Source organism: Pieris napi, chromosome 4, assembly GCF_905475465.1.
Source record: "Pieris napi chromosome 4, ilPieNapi1.2, whole genome shotgun sequence".
Classification (NCBI taxonomy): domain Eukaryota; kingdom Metazoa; phylum Arthropoda; class Insecta; order Lepidoptera; family Pieridae; genus Pieris; species Pieris napi.
The window spans coordinates 271,203-285,214 of record NC_062237.1 but is presented as its reverse complement, the minus strand read 5'-3'; the positions used below and the strand labels follow the sequence as shown (position 1 = coordinate 285,214).

The following is a 14,012-nucleotide window of genomic DNA, read 5'->3' as shown; positions in this document are numbered from 1 at the left end:
CTTGCTTATTACAAATGATTATGAAACAGATACATAAATCTGGCGCCCAGACCTAAAAAGTAGTGCCACTGATTTTTTTTATAAACATATATCTATATAAAAGTAATTAATGTATAATTGCTAGGTCTATTGCAGTTTACACTGTTTTAATTCCATTTCAAGGTTTATTAATCTACATTCTGAATCGTCATTTTAAAATCCTAAAACAGAAAAACGTTGAAAATACAGACAGGTTTCGTTTTATGCGCCAACGCCGCCAGCCATATTTATTGTATTGTAATACCTAAACCAAAATTTATTGTCGCCGTAAAATACACGAGAAACGCAAATTACTATTTGTATTTAATATTTATGGCTTATACTTAATAGGTATTCATGATAAATAGAAATGAAATGTCAAATGAAATTTATTATTAAGTGAATGTTCGCTAACGAGAAACACTTTTTCATGTTCTAACTTTGGAAGTATCATTAAATAATATCAGTATCTCTGATTGCGTATTTAGTCAAATAACAGAAGAGAGCTAGTAGTATCTAATATATATAAAACTCCTCAACCGATTCTTATGAATTTTTTTATGCATATTTAGTAAGTCTGACAATCGGTTACTATCTATCTCTCCACACCACAAATTTTATTTTATCTTTTAGACATTTTTTGTTTTTATTTTTTTATGATACAGCATACAAAAATACATACAACCCCTAATTTACACCCGTCTACGATTATTACACTAAAAAATGTTTCCTGGAAATAATATACATGACAAAACAACGTTTGCCGAGTCAGCTAATAATGTTATAAAATGAAGTGCATAAGAATATAGATTTAAGAGGTCGAAAATCATCCTGCCAAAATACACGAAAATAACGCGGCCGGAAGCTAGTAGGCCCATGCCTTGGATCTTAATCCACCTTAACATTTATAGTAACAACAAGGGGTAAATTTGTTATTAAGTTATATGCAATAGCTATGAATGCAAACGATTAATCTACTAAAGCGACGTGTAAATAATGTCCAGTGTATATACAGGATGACAGTGTACATAGTGTGTTTGTCTGTCTCCTTGTTTACCGAGACGCCATGCTGCATCTGATACCAACTGATTCAACAAATACCTCGAGCTCTCAGCTCACTTCCACGATATAATTTATTGCAAAATTCTGTACTAATATTAGTCTTTTTCGTTTTCATCTTCAAACTTAAGCAGAGAAGACAGAGATTAAGATGATTATAGAGAAGCCGTATGAACATAAAATACAAACTCAATGTAAAGTTATTTCATTATTACATTTAGCGACATCTATTAGCAAAGGAACTCTTAACATCTATGTCAACAAAACCATCATTGTTGTTCAATATTTTAATATACTTACTAGTTTTTAAAAGACTTAAAATATGTTTTTTATAAACAGTACTGGACAAACGGTTGGCCCACCTGATGTTAAGCGAGATGCGGCCTATTGGAGGGTACACCTGTCAAGCGCGTACCTTTTTTATTCTGTCACAATGCTATACGAAGCCCCTGCGCCATTTACAATATTAAATGAATCTATCGACTAATCGGTAAAACGATTAAACATCTGTAACACGAAGCCGAATTAGAGTAATAAATCGGATCCCTTCTGTCCAGACCATTGTCCAATGTCCAGTCCCTAATTTGTGTCCGTCCCGGTCTATTGTCTATGATCACGCTACGCGGTTTGCACGAGATTTGCTTTTAAACTTTAATTCATTCTCTGGTCTCGAAATTTAATGAATTAGTTCTAAATTGATTTTCTCCATTAAGAAGGATGTGAATTTTATAAATGTCATTATCCTAACCTATATTGATTTGGATAGGAAAAAAGATAGACAAGAATAGTCAAGTTCAAGATGATTTTGTTGGTCGTTGATAAATGTTTGTATACTTTCTTAATTTTTGTCAGTTTTAAGCCGAATTTCGTTGATTATTTTTCCGACCCAAATATCGGCCAATAGAATTGCACCATTCGACGTCACGTGGTACAACCTACATGGTATTATACTGATAATTTTTTGTGAAAATTTTCTCTGGTCGTTGCTTCAAGAAAAGTATTAAGCAGTTGTTTTATTCATTATGAAATTCTTATTTGTTAACTGTACATTTCGTCTCATGGTGCAATTCTATTGGCCGACATTTGGGTCGGAAAAATAATCCCCCGAATACCACACGAGCTTCAAAATTATCGGGCATTTCCCTCAAGGTTCCCTGCAAACAAATATAGTCGTCATGACGACTATATTAATTGTTAGCAACGAACCTATCGGGAAATACCCGATAATTTTGAAGCTTTTGTGGTATTATAAGTGATAAAATCACATATTTCTTAACTGGACTGAGTTTCACTCAAAAACTTCTAAGAACTTTGTTCCGTACGATAAAATTAGCTATTTTAGCATCTTAAAATAATGAAACATGATCGCGTATCGTTGCTATAACCGGTTTAATTACGGCATAAATTGTCACCCGGCTCCCGCCCGCCCGGCTTGCCCGGCTCGCCCGGTTAATGTAATTGATTATGCACTATATGAACCTGTTTCGTTGAAATTCACCCGGATATGACAGTTTTAATTAAAAATCACGGTAACAAGTGGATTTTCGTGTCGAGGGATCCCTGATACTAATTAGTTAATTTTTTATTAGTTTTGAGTGCGGTTCTTAATGCTATTCGTAATTTTTTTGAGAGACTGCGTTAATCCATTTATGGGCTGGGAATTTTTGCTTATATTAAGACTAGCACTTATTTATCTCATGCTATTTTACTAACAGTTTGGCGTGAGGTTGGTAACTGTTTAAATGTTCCGAAAGATATTTTTGTATGCTTTCTTGTTACAAAGCGGAATTGCATACTTGTTGTTGCTAAACACATAATCAAAATACTAAGATTCTTCAGCTGTTTCTTAATACTCAATAAAGTGAAAAACATTTAAAGACTTCGCGTAAATCGACGACTCGAGAATAGTTTGTGGGCGTGTAAACTTAGCCAATTAGCTGGTAAGTCGGCAAGTGGCAAGTGTCTGCGAGTGGGTACTCTCAACTCAAATTGACTTAGCCCTCCGCTGATACAAGTTTTAATAGCTTTACTTAACAACTATCATCTCCAAATGCGTCTCAATCACTTTGCTTATATCATTTCTTATTAGTAAATTGAGATTAGCCAATGTGTAATGCTAAATTGCCAAATAGTTCAATCATTGATTACGCGAGTGGAAAACTCTTAAGGTGACAAAGTTTATATTTGACAAGAGCACTTTTTAATAACTTTTTGTGTATAACCCTTATTGAAATAATAAAGCTTCTATAAAGATACTACATCTTTGAGTATAGTATATTTCTGTGTCTATTTGTAATATGTACTAATTATAATGGTTTTCAGATCGCGCGATTTTATATAAAGATTGATAAATTCGGAGTCTGGTTTTAAGACAACCCATATAATATCATTAAGGTGACATCGCCAAAATAATGAAATAGCAAAAACCGGTGCATCGGTGAGGGGTTCCCCTCCCTTCATCCCTCGTTCCCTTCGGTTTCCCTCACGTGATTTCCCAAGACATTGCTCACGAATCTTACCAAGATGAATTGCTTTCACGGTATTGATTTTAATATTTTGTCTTTTGCAATTGAAATTTCAATTTAAAAGGAACAGTTTCAGGCTTTCCTATAAAGCCGAGCTCTTTCATTTATAAATGGGTTGATTGTTTAAGATGAATATTTGTACACAGTAGAATAATACCAAAGTCTACTTTAATTAAAATTCTATGTATTCTAGGACACCAAATAAACATAATACATAATGCATATTTAACATTTTAATGTTTCGTAAATGTCACTAAAACTTGAAAAATAGCTTATAATATGAGTTCCCATTAATAAAGTAATAACATAAATTTTCGGTGTGTTTGATGTAAGTATCGGCTCGGTAATTAAGAATTTAATGTCGATGAAGACGAGAGCGCGACGCCTCTACTACGAATTTCTCGAATACATTCAGTGCACCAAAATAATATTTATACGAAATTAATTTACTTAGAATCTCCTGTGAAAACAATAGATCTCTAACAGCATTTTAGATATTGAAATTACTTTAATAATTAAAGGAGGATTAGAATCAGTAATATAAAAATATATTATTTCTATACCATGCAAGCAATAAGATTTCTTTTTGCCATTTAAACTATGTTATGTATGCACTTGTACACGCTCTAAAGCCTAAATGGAAATGGGCAGTCATATTTCTAGAGCGCGGTAAAAAGATGGACAGTCAATCAACAAAATGTCTTCTACTGGTAAGATGTGTATAGGACGACAAATGAATAGATGGATAGAACTAGCGGGGGAAAACTGCTTGGATGTTGCTCCAGAATAAGGGAAATGGAAAAATATGGAGGAGGCTTTTACCCCTAAACAGGCCATACAAATACTAACTTTAATTTTTAGAACCTACACAAAAACAACAAAACCATTATTGTATGGATTCATTAATAAAGTTTTATTAATAATAATTTAAATGGAATGCACAATCGAGTTGCCGTAGTAATACAGAATCCTATTAGTTTTGTGAAAATTAATCTGTATGCAAATTGAAGTATTCCACGTAACTACGGTGTATTAATTTACGTCGATAATTTCCGTGAATCGAACCTGCCACCCGAGCACTAATGACTTTGAGACTTCATTATTTTATTTAACTCTCGTTTGTTTTACTTCAAATTAAACTTGCTAAAAGGTTATTTAATTGGAATGAACTTACATTTCTGTTACAGCGGTAAATGTAGCGATGCTGTTTTGCGGGTATCTGTAAAAGAGATTTTAGAGTTAAAAATCGTGGTTTTTTATAGTAATAGTGGAGTAAATGTACAATTATTAGCGCAGATTTCAGTACAAACCAAGTCTAGTCAGAATGTTGATAACAATATGATAAATTATACGTTTGTCTCAATTCAAGAAGTTTCAACCGAATCCCAAAACCCTTAAGGAGTGCTCAAATGCTTTTTTTCGTCGACATCTGCCTGTGAGCCTGCGGGGGGCGTTTTTACGATAAATATCAATTCAACCAACAAAAACCATTTGTTTTTATTAGTATTCTCAAGACACACTATTTCACTTTTGCGATAATGTTAAAATAAAGGTAGGTCCCCAGCTCCGGTTTCAAGATGAACGGTTTGTTGTCCCACGCTCGGACTTTTATTTATTTTATATGATAAATAATTTCATAAAATACATCTCGGCAGTATTATTGCGTTATCAACATGAATTATTCATTTGTGTATAATTTTTAAGTGAGAATATATCGATTTGTATGATAATAACGAAGACATTTATTGTAAACAGCTTTTCAATTTAAAACAGCTGTAGGTGTATCCGGCGCACTTATTAAAAAGCAGGTAGATTTTATTGAAAAAACACGAATAAATACCAGCGACTTTCCGACTGGCACGAACTTTAACTTGTGTTTCTAAGAGGTGATTGCGTCTTCATTTCGTCTAAGTTAATTGGTGTTAAGCGGCTAACCTGACCTCCATTATACTGCCATTAAAGTGCAAAAGAGATTCCCAGAGGGAGTAGCGAGCGATCATCAAAACTCAAATTGCTAAAATCATCCAATCGATCTATTTGATCCCGAGCAAATTGCTAACAAGTTCCCAAATCGATTTCGATGCCAAACGATTATTCGATTCATTACGAGCCATTCGATTGGAAGCCGAGCAACTTTAAGCATTAGGTCATTAATTTAGGAATTCTGTAGAACTATTTAACTGGCGGTAAGTAGCGCGCACGTGCCTCCGTTATTGCTTAACTTGAAACGAAATTCTAAACAATAATATAACATAACATAATATTCATAATTGTATTAATAGACTTTGTTAATGTTCTCTGTCCAATAACCTTATATTTTTGTTATTGTTAGAATAGTGAGCACTATATTATTAACGTATTTGTAAGATCTATATTGACATTTGTCCATAGTCAAGTTGTAATTATTATTAGTTTCTGTAACTTGTTTTTATTGGGTCTAGTTAATAATATCTCAGCGGTCAAATTACAACACAAAAAAGTCTTAATGTCTAATGTGCAATTATACAAATAGATTTTACACAGAAAATATACAAAGTGACAAATGCAAAGAGTTGTCGTTACGAGGCGCCTTTCGATATCGTCTGATAGCACTTGGCTCGGATCCAGGCTCTCATCATATCTCACAGTTAATAGCTTTATTGACTAACTTTACCCCTTTACGGATGTCCACAATAAAAGCCTAAGAAAGAAGTTTTAGGGAGCTCAGGAGCGATACTGTCATCGTGTACATTTAGGTGTATAGCATTATATAGCTAAATATGCTGTAAATCAGTGCAATTTAATCGTAAAAGGGTGCCAATAAAGGACCTACAGTAGGACGGATGTTACTGTATACCAAGTAGTAGACAAAACAAGTTACTAAATAGAAAACTTAACAAGGATTATCGGAAGCAGAGAAAGTCGACGGAAGTTTTAATCTGAGTTTTAATTATGCACTCGTTGTATGAGTAATGCATTAGCAATTTAAGCCCAACGCAGTCTGGCCACAGATTTATGAAATAGCTTGTAATTTCCTTTATATTAGGTCCAGTTAACACTTAATAAGGTGATTAATCACCGGCTTCGATATTGATCAACCTACACGACATGGCTTTTGCCTTTATTGCATACGACTGGACGAGGGGAAAACGTACGTGTATTTTTGTGGAGGCTGCTATCAATTCAAATATCTGAAGGTGTCACAAGACACCTTCTTGCGAACTAGTAGAACTCTGGTCCCGGTGGGGACCTTCACTGCGGGTTACGACGGGAGTTCCGAAGGCTCGTGTGCCGTTTCGTTTTGTATTCTATAAAAAAAGCCATTTCACATATAGGATAAAATGCAGAAGTTCTGGATTATTTCTCTGTTCGTGATCATTTGACATCACAGAACAGGTCAGTATTTATTGAGCAGTCGAAAAGAACAAACAAACATACTTTGATTTCAATTTAACATAGTTTGCATTATGCAACTTCAGCAATAGAAAAATCAATCAATTTAAATGTTTGTCGTAATCGTATCGTAGGTGCTTAATAGATTATAACTGAACCTATGAATTACTTGGCGGGTTTCAACACCCTTAACATAATTACACCCCCAGGTTTCCACGTGAAATTGTCCCTTATTAAAATTGCTACTGAGACTAAAATTACTCGCATCCGCAGTTATTTATGTTGATTCTACAAGTGAAAACGTTTGCAAAAGTAATCTCTATAAACTGAGTATAAAATAAAAATGTCTTCAAATAAATGTAATAAAATTGAAATTTATTATAACAAAATAGTTTTCTGTATTTATTATTATTTCAACAAACATATATATATATTTATTGAAAATATAATAGACATTTTTAAGTTTCAACTACTATGTGGAAGCCATGTGGTAAATTTTGTTGTGTTGTTGCTAAATGTTTTTAGCTATTCACGCGACCATCGGCCTGACTTAATTTTTTTATTTCGTAGTCCTACAGCTTATATAAATTATATATAACAAAAAAAATATACAAAAGATGTAGCCAAAGATAGTATACATAATATTTACAAAAAGGAAAAACCAATAAAAATATTAAATACATTTAAATAAGTCATTCTAATTCGGTTGTGTGTGTGCTGTTAAAGAGAGGGTATGTAGGTGAGTGTGTGTTTGTGGGGTGTGCTCATAATGCAGGTTATTTAGCGCTATGAATATTCTTAATCCTCCTTTTAAGATTCCGCGATAGCTTAAACAAGTCAAGGCTTAAATGGTGGTCATTGTACTTTGTCTGGGCTGCGCGATAGAAAACTGAGTTCCTGGGTTCGACTGGTTCGGTCTTTCTATGTACCAAAAGTTTTTTTTCTTGTACGGCAAAGGTATCCACCGGAAAACCAGCTCAGAAACCGACGACTGAGTAAATAAAAAATAATCAATGACGAACCCCCCGCGCTTCATGGGGGGTTACGGGAATTCATTATGTATATTATTTTAGATGGGTATCCAATTACTGTGAAACCAGAGGCGACAGTATCTAGTTAATTTATCACTTAATTTGATCGAAGTGAGTGGGCTGATGGTTGCGACATCGCAACACCGCGCAGCGTTGATTAAATATCTCCAAAGGGTTATACGCAGTGTATGCAGTTGTGTATAGGTATAATATGTGGTTCAATAAAGCAGTGATCCGCAACCTTTTTACACAAACGTACAGGGTACATCTAGGAAAAGTAAATTTTTTGGAGGTACACCACAAATAAAATATCAGTTTTAAGTAGTCATAATCAACAAACCTCAACTTTAAATTTCAGAAAAGTTATTTAATGCGAAACATAAGGCTGTTTTATTGAGCATAGATGGTCTAAATTTGGAGTAATTGTTAACAAGGCTGCTCTCATCTCTATGTCGATTGTCATGAGGTGTTGCCTTGAGCTCATTTAATTGAGCAAATATATTTGCCAGATATGCAAGTGGATCCACAGAATATGATAACTTTATAAAATAACCTTATTTTTCTGCGGCACACCTCTTTGTGGAACACTGCAATAAAGTTCTACAGCTCTGTATATTCTTTCACTTCTGTACGCTCTATAGTTTCCTTAGTATTACAAAACAATGTAAGACAACGCGTTGAAAATTTGATTAAACTTTTGTAAAATACTAGTTCTAAACTTTTAACATATGTAGAGATCAGACTCCTTTTATTTCTTAAAATTTTTAAGAAACTTGAAAAATGTATTTTAAAGTATAAAGTATTTCGCGTAACGTAGTAAAAGTTTAGGCGCGTTGGGGCGTCAGGGCGGGCGGAGGGCGGGCGTCATTAAAGGCCCATGCCTCACATTGCTCATTAATATGTCCTTAATTACTTGCTCGGCGCTTCTTAAACATTCTCGAGCACCCTGTGTAAACGTCTCGCAGTTTCAACGCAGAGGAATTTATGTTTTATAATAAGAATGAAGTGGAAATTAAAAAAGCTGTGATAAATTAACTTTTTATGATTATATGGACTTGTACCGTTGTATTTTAGCACGTAGTCATTTTAAAAATACTTAAGTTTGTTTTTGAGCAGTGTTGGCCTAGTGGCTTCAGCGTGCATTCTCATACTGGTCTTAGGTTCGATCCCCGGCTGGAATTGGAATTTCTTTCTATGTGCATAACTTTCGCTTGAACGGTAAAGGAAAACATCGTAAGGAAACCTTGTGCCTTAGACCTACAAAGTCGATGGCGTGTGTCAGGCACAGGAGGCTGATCACCTACTTGCCTATTTGATTGACAAATGATCATGAAACAGATTGTAGCGCCACTGATTTATTTTTCATTGTAAAACTTCAGTTTTACCATAAAATAAACTTTTATGTTAAAAACTAAATACATTGTTAAATATGTTCTGATGTTAATGAATTGCAATATAAACAAAACATAGAACTCCAAATAAAGCCACTAAATTAAGCAGCTTGTAAGGCGGTCGGCGTAAATCAGTGAAAATGAAGCAATTTGCTTTACGGAAATAGAATGTAACCGGAGCCGGCTAGGTATTGTAATGTTTAACATTAGTGTTAGCAGATAGGGCTGACGAATGATTTTATTGATATGATTAAAAGCAAATGTCTCCCAAGTTAACAGTTAAGTAATGAAATTAATGCCTATTTGCAACGTCCACATGTTTGAGAATAAATTGAATTTTACGCAATATTTGTTCACAAGTAATAAGCTAAATAAGTGCCCGAAAACCTGTGTTGTTTAATATTTTTGGAAAGTACCAAAAATTATTTATTTACTTAAAACTTCAGCTTGTAAGCATCAACCCTGAACAAATGTTAAGCGATCCGATATTTATTTCGGTGTAAATCGAGTCGGCGCTTGGCGTATTTTCGTCTTATGTTGTGTACCGCGTCACGCTTCGACTGGTTTCCACTAATGGAGTTGCTACTGGTTGTTATCATAAAATAACACTACTGAATTGTCATGATTAAATGTATGGGTCCGATATCATAATTTATAAAAATCGTTTCTACAAATTCCCCTTCCTTCCTGACTTGTTGTGCGAAGAATCTGGATATATTCGGTAGTGGGCTGATTGTTTTGAAGAAGGCGTTGTTAAGTGCCTATCTCGTACCTAATCTGCTGTTTTGCTGGTAATTTTTTTTGTTTGACATAAAATTTCTGGTATTTTTACTACATTGTCATACATTTGAGAAAAAGAGTGTGTAACATATACCATAGATTTAGTATTATGTAGGATGTGGTAAACTTTAATAAATAAATAAATAAGAATCCAGTATCAGAGTGGTAGCCACCATTATGTTTTTGTATTATTTTTTCTGTATTTTGTATTATTTATATTTAGAATGTTTTGTACTTTTCATACTTCCTGCACAACTCTGTTTATTTATAATAAATAAAACTGGTTTACTGAAAGAAATCGTTCAATCTCAAAGCAGTAACGTTGCCGAGAATAGTTGGTAAGTGTCTTGAGTCGTTATAATGAAGATATTAATATATACTTATTATAGGTACTTCACCTTCAAGCTGTAATTATATCTTATACTAAAGTGAAATTTCGAAAATTTCGAACATAATTACAAATATTGTTCAATTAAACGCTTTCGTACCCATAAATAAATGTTGTTATAGTAATAACAATTTAGTTGTGTCAAACTGCTTGTCAGTGTGAAATCACTTGAACAATGAGGGCAACACTGATTGAGTTATTCCGTTTGTAAGAGAATTATTAATATTAATTATCTATTTATTGAGTCTGACACTCCGCCACGAAAAGGGAGTGTAACTAGCATGAACTGATTCATTTACTTAAAGTATACCACTGATTTGTATTTGTATATGTAAATATTAAGTAGAAGAATTCTAAAATATGCTATATGAGAATAAGACCAGTGGCCTAGCTTCAGGGACTTTCATCCCTGAAGTCTTAGGTTCGAACCCGCAGAAAAAAAGAAGACTACGGCATCTGTCACGCCTAGAAGGCTCACCTACTTGCCTATTAGAAAAAAATAATTGCCTACACATACATAGAACTCTAAGACCAAGGGTTGTAGCGCCACTGATTTTTAATGATATCTAACCTAAATTTAAGACCTATGAGATTATATTCACCCGTAAAAACAAGCTCTTATATCATAAATAGTGAACAGAAAAGGTTATAACATACATAAATATATGTACGTTACAACGTGGAAGAGGCAAGACCGCTCTCTCGTGTAACGAAACCCAACCTTATTTACAATGGATATAAATATCTTTCGGATATTAGCTTGCAAACTTGACTGTGAATCAGTACATTTATTCCCTTGCAGATAAGTTTTTATGTATTTGATTACAGCATCTTAGGCTTGTCGTTGCATTTAATTCGTCTAAAAAATAATATATGAATCACAAAACTTAATCAAATTCGAGCCGTGAGATAAAATATAGTACATAATTTTCCTAAAGAACATCAATTATAATTACTTATTTAAATGGCATTATTGTAATAATTACTTTCACAACATAACACAAACTGTCTTTGGCTTATGTTTATGGAGAAACAAAGATGATTGTTTTGGTCTGATAATAGAGAACCATATTAAAGTTTCCATTTTATTATACGTACAAATGAAATAAATAAATCACAGACAGCATAAACATCAGCAGTTTTGATTATCTGCGTAAAAGTAATAAAACTAAGCGAGCTTACTCATGTATTTGTAACTCGTAAACGTAGGAGCGATGTAAAACTGATCGAAACATTCCCTTCATGGGTTTATTGCCTTTATTTTGATCGGTAACGCAAATATCATAAACACAGTTATAACCAATATACTTGAAAATATTAAAAATTAAGTCATTTGCTATACACAATTTTGACGTTCCTGTTTTAAGTGGGATATAATATTTCGTAAGCCCCTGAGGCAAGGACAGGAATTATTTTAGGGAAATTCAAATGAGCCACGGTGACGTTCATCATGTCACACGTAATACCTGTTAGGATGATACCCTAAAATAAACATTCCAATACAAATGCTAAGGTAAGAGAAATAAGTCGGTTTCATAAATTTACCTCCACACAAACGAAGTCAAGTCAAGTTTAATATTATGAGGATTGTCAATAAGAGAAATTAACAATCGAAATATCCGTTATTTAAGTTTATGAAAAGGTGAGTAAAACGAAAAGTAAAATTTAGTTGAATTGGTGCACACTTGACATCAATTTATCAAAGTATTAAATCGTCGAAAAAATTCTAGCAATTAAAAGTTTGTACTATTTCTGAGGTTATTGGGTCGTTCGTGCCAATCGTGGACCAGTGTATAAAATAATAAAATTATAGGGATAATTTATTTCCCCTCATTTATTATATTCGTGTTTACTGGCAAGCTTCCAAAAGTGAATAGTGGTTCAATATCACTAAAGATTTATTTACTCCAATACTATTTCTATACAGTGAATTGACTCCTATTCTAATTTATAAGGAGATTTTGTGAACAAAGAATGATATGTTTGGCTTTCTTTTGTACGTCAAAATTTTAAATAGATTCCATGAATTTAAACAAAGTTAATTTGTTTAAAAGCAATCTATAGATTAAATTAAATTTACCGTTTCAGTTTTCTGCGTTTTTATTAAGAAATCCATAATTTTTATTTATGTTCTGAACCTAAAACATTTTATTAAATTGAAATGGAAGTACTTTAATAAAATCGTATTCATATGGTTGAAATTATTATTATGCGATAAACAAACAAGATGGCGGTCCGCCTACGCTACCCGCGGGATCCCAGCTATAAAAATTAATAAAGATTCTATCTGTTTGATGTATCGTCTTGGTGAATGACACTTTAGTCGCCCACAAGTTAATCTTTTTGTTATTTAAGAAAAGTCATTTGAAATAAAAATAAATTAAATCATATTTTATTGTTTTGTTTATTCGCAATGTATAGGCCAACAAATGTTTTGTCTATGTAGAACCATAAAGCAGAGGAAATTCATTTTCCAAGTCGCATTGTGACAAATCGTACTAAAAATTAGTTTATTTATACGCGTGTACTTCACTTTGCATAAAATAATCGTTACCATGCATAATTTAGCAATAAAAATGAACAAGATTTAATTTGACTAAGCATGAAATGCAGGTGGGAGGTCGACACCTTACCGCGAAATGACAGAGCAGATCCATTTATTTGATAAACACACACACAAAGGTAGCGTGATTTGTGAACAAGAATCTTTTCTGAGAACTGTCTGCATATATTGTGAATCATTTTCTATTGATATTAGACACGCTTTATTCATTTATGAACGAGTAAATGTTTTAAATCTTGTCCACTACTTAGTACTTAATATGTCCTTAATAGTCCGGTGGTATAAAGTTCAAATCCTTTAATAATTGCTTTTCTAATTGTGAACGAGGTATACAATACTGCAAAGCAATTGAATGGCAATAATAGAAAACATATAGTAACGAACAGTATGTATAGTAGCAATTGTAGAAGTAATAATATATTTATTACTCAAATGAAATAAGCCGAAATTCCAGTGAAAGGAAATGATAATATCTGTACCTCAAAGTAAAATCGGATCAGTATCTGGTATCACTATTTTCCCGGAAATTCTGGAATTTGAAAGTTGTAGAAAGTAATATAAGATGAAGATAGTAATCTCTGTTATCGAACTCGTAGATTTTATTTTAATTATTTCGAATTTTTCTTTTATTATATCACTTTTATCTGTAGTTCCAAAATAATCAACGTTTTTAATTGTTATAATGCAATATAGATGCTAAACCATAAATATGCGTGAGAACTCTTGATTTATTATTAAGGTTAAGATTATCTTATGATTTTATTTGATAAAAAATATTGTAATAAAGTAAGTGTCAGTTTTACGAGTAGATACTATCCAATATAGTACAATAAACAAATAGCCTATATTTTAGTTCAAAATTAAATTTAAAAAGTAGGCAGTAGA

The 14,012-nt window shown here is 33.0% G+C and overlaps 1 protein-coding gene across 1 annotated transcript in view; it reads right to left on the bottom strand.

Moving 5' to 3' along the window:
- The window catches only part of LOC125048604 (frizzled-2), a 102,153-nt gene that overhangs the window by 35,420 nt on the left and 52,721 nt on the right, over positions 1 to 14,012 (bottom strand). Inside the window, exon 3 of the mRNA XM_047647353.1 lies at positions 4,777 to 4,821. The gene's annotated coding sequence lies outside the window, so the exon portion shown is untranslated. The remainder of the gene's footprint in view (positions 1 to 4,776; positions 4,822 to 14,012) is intronic.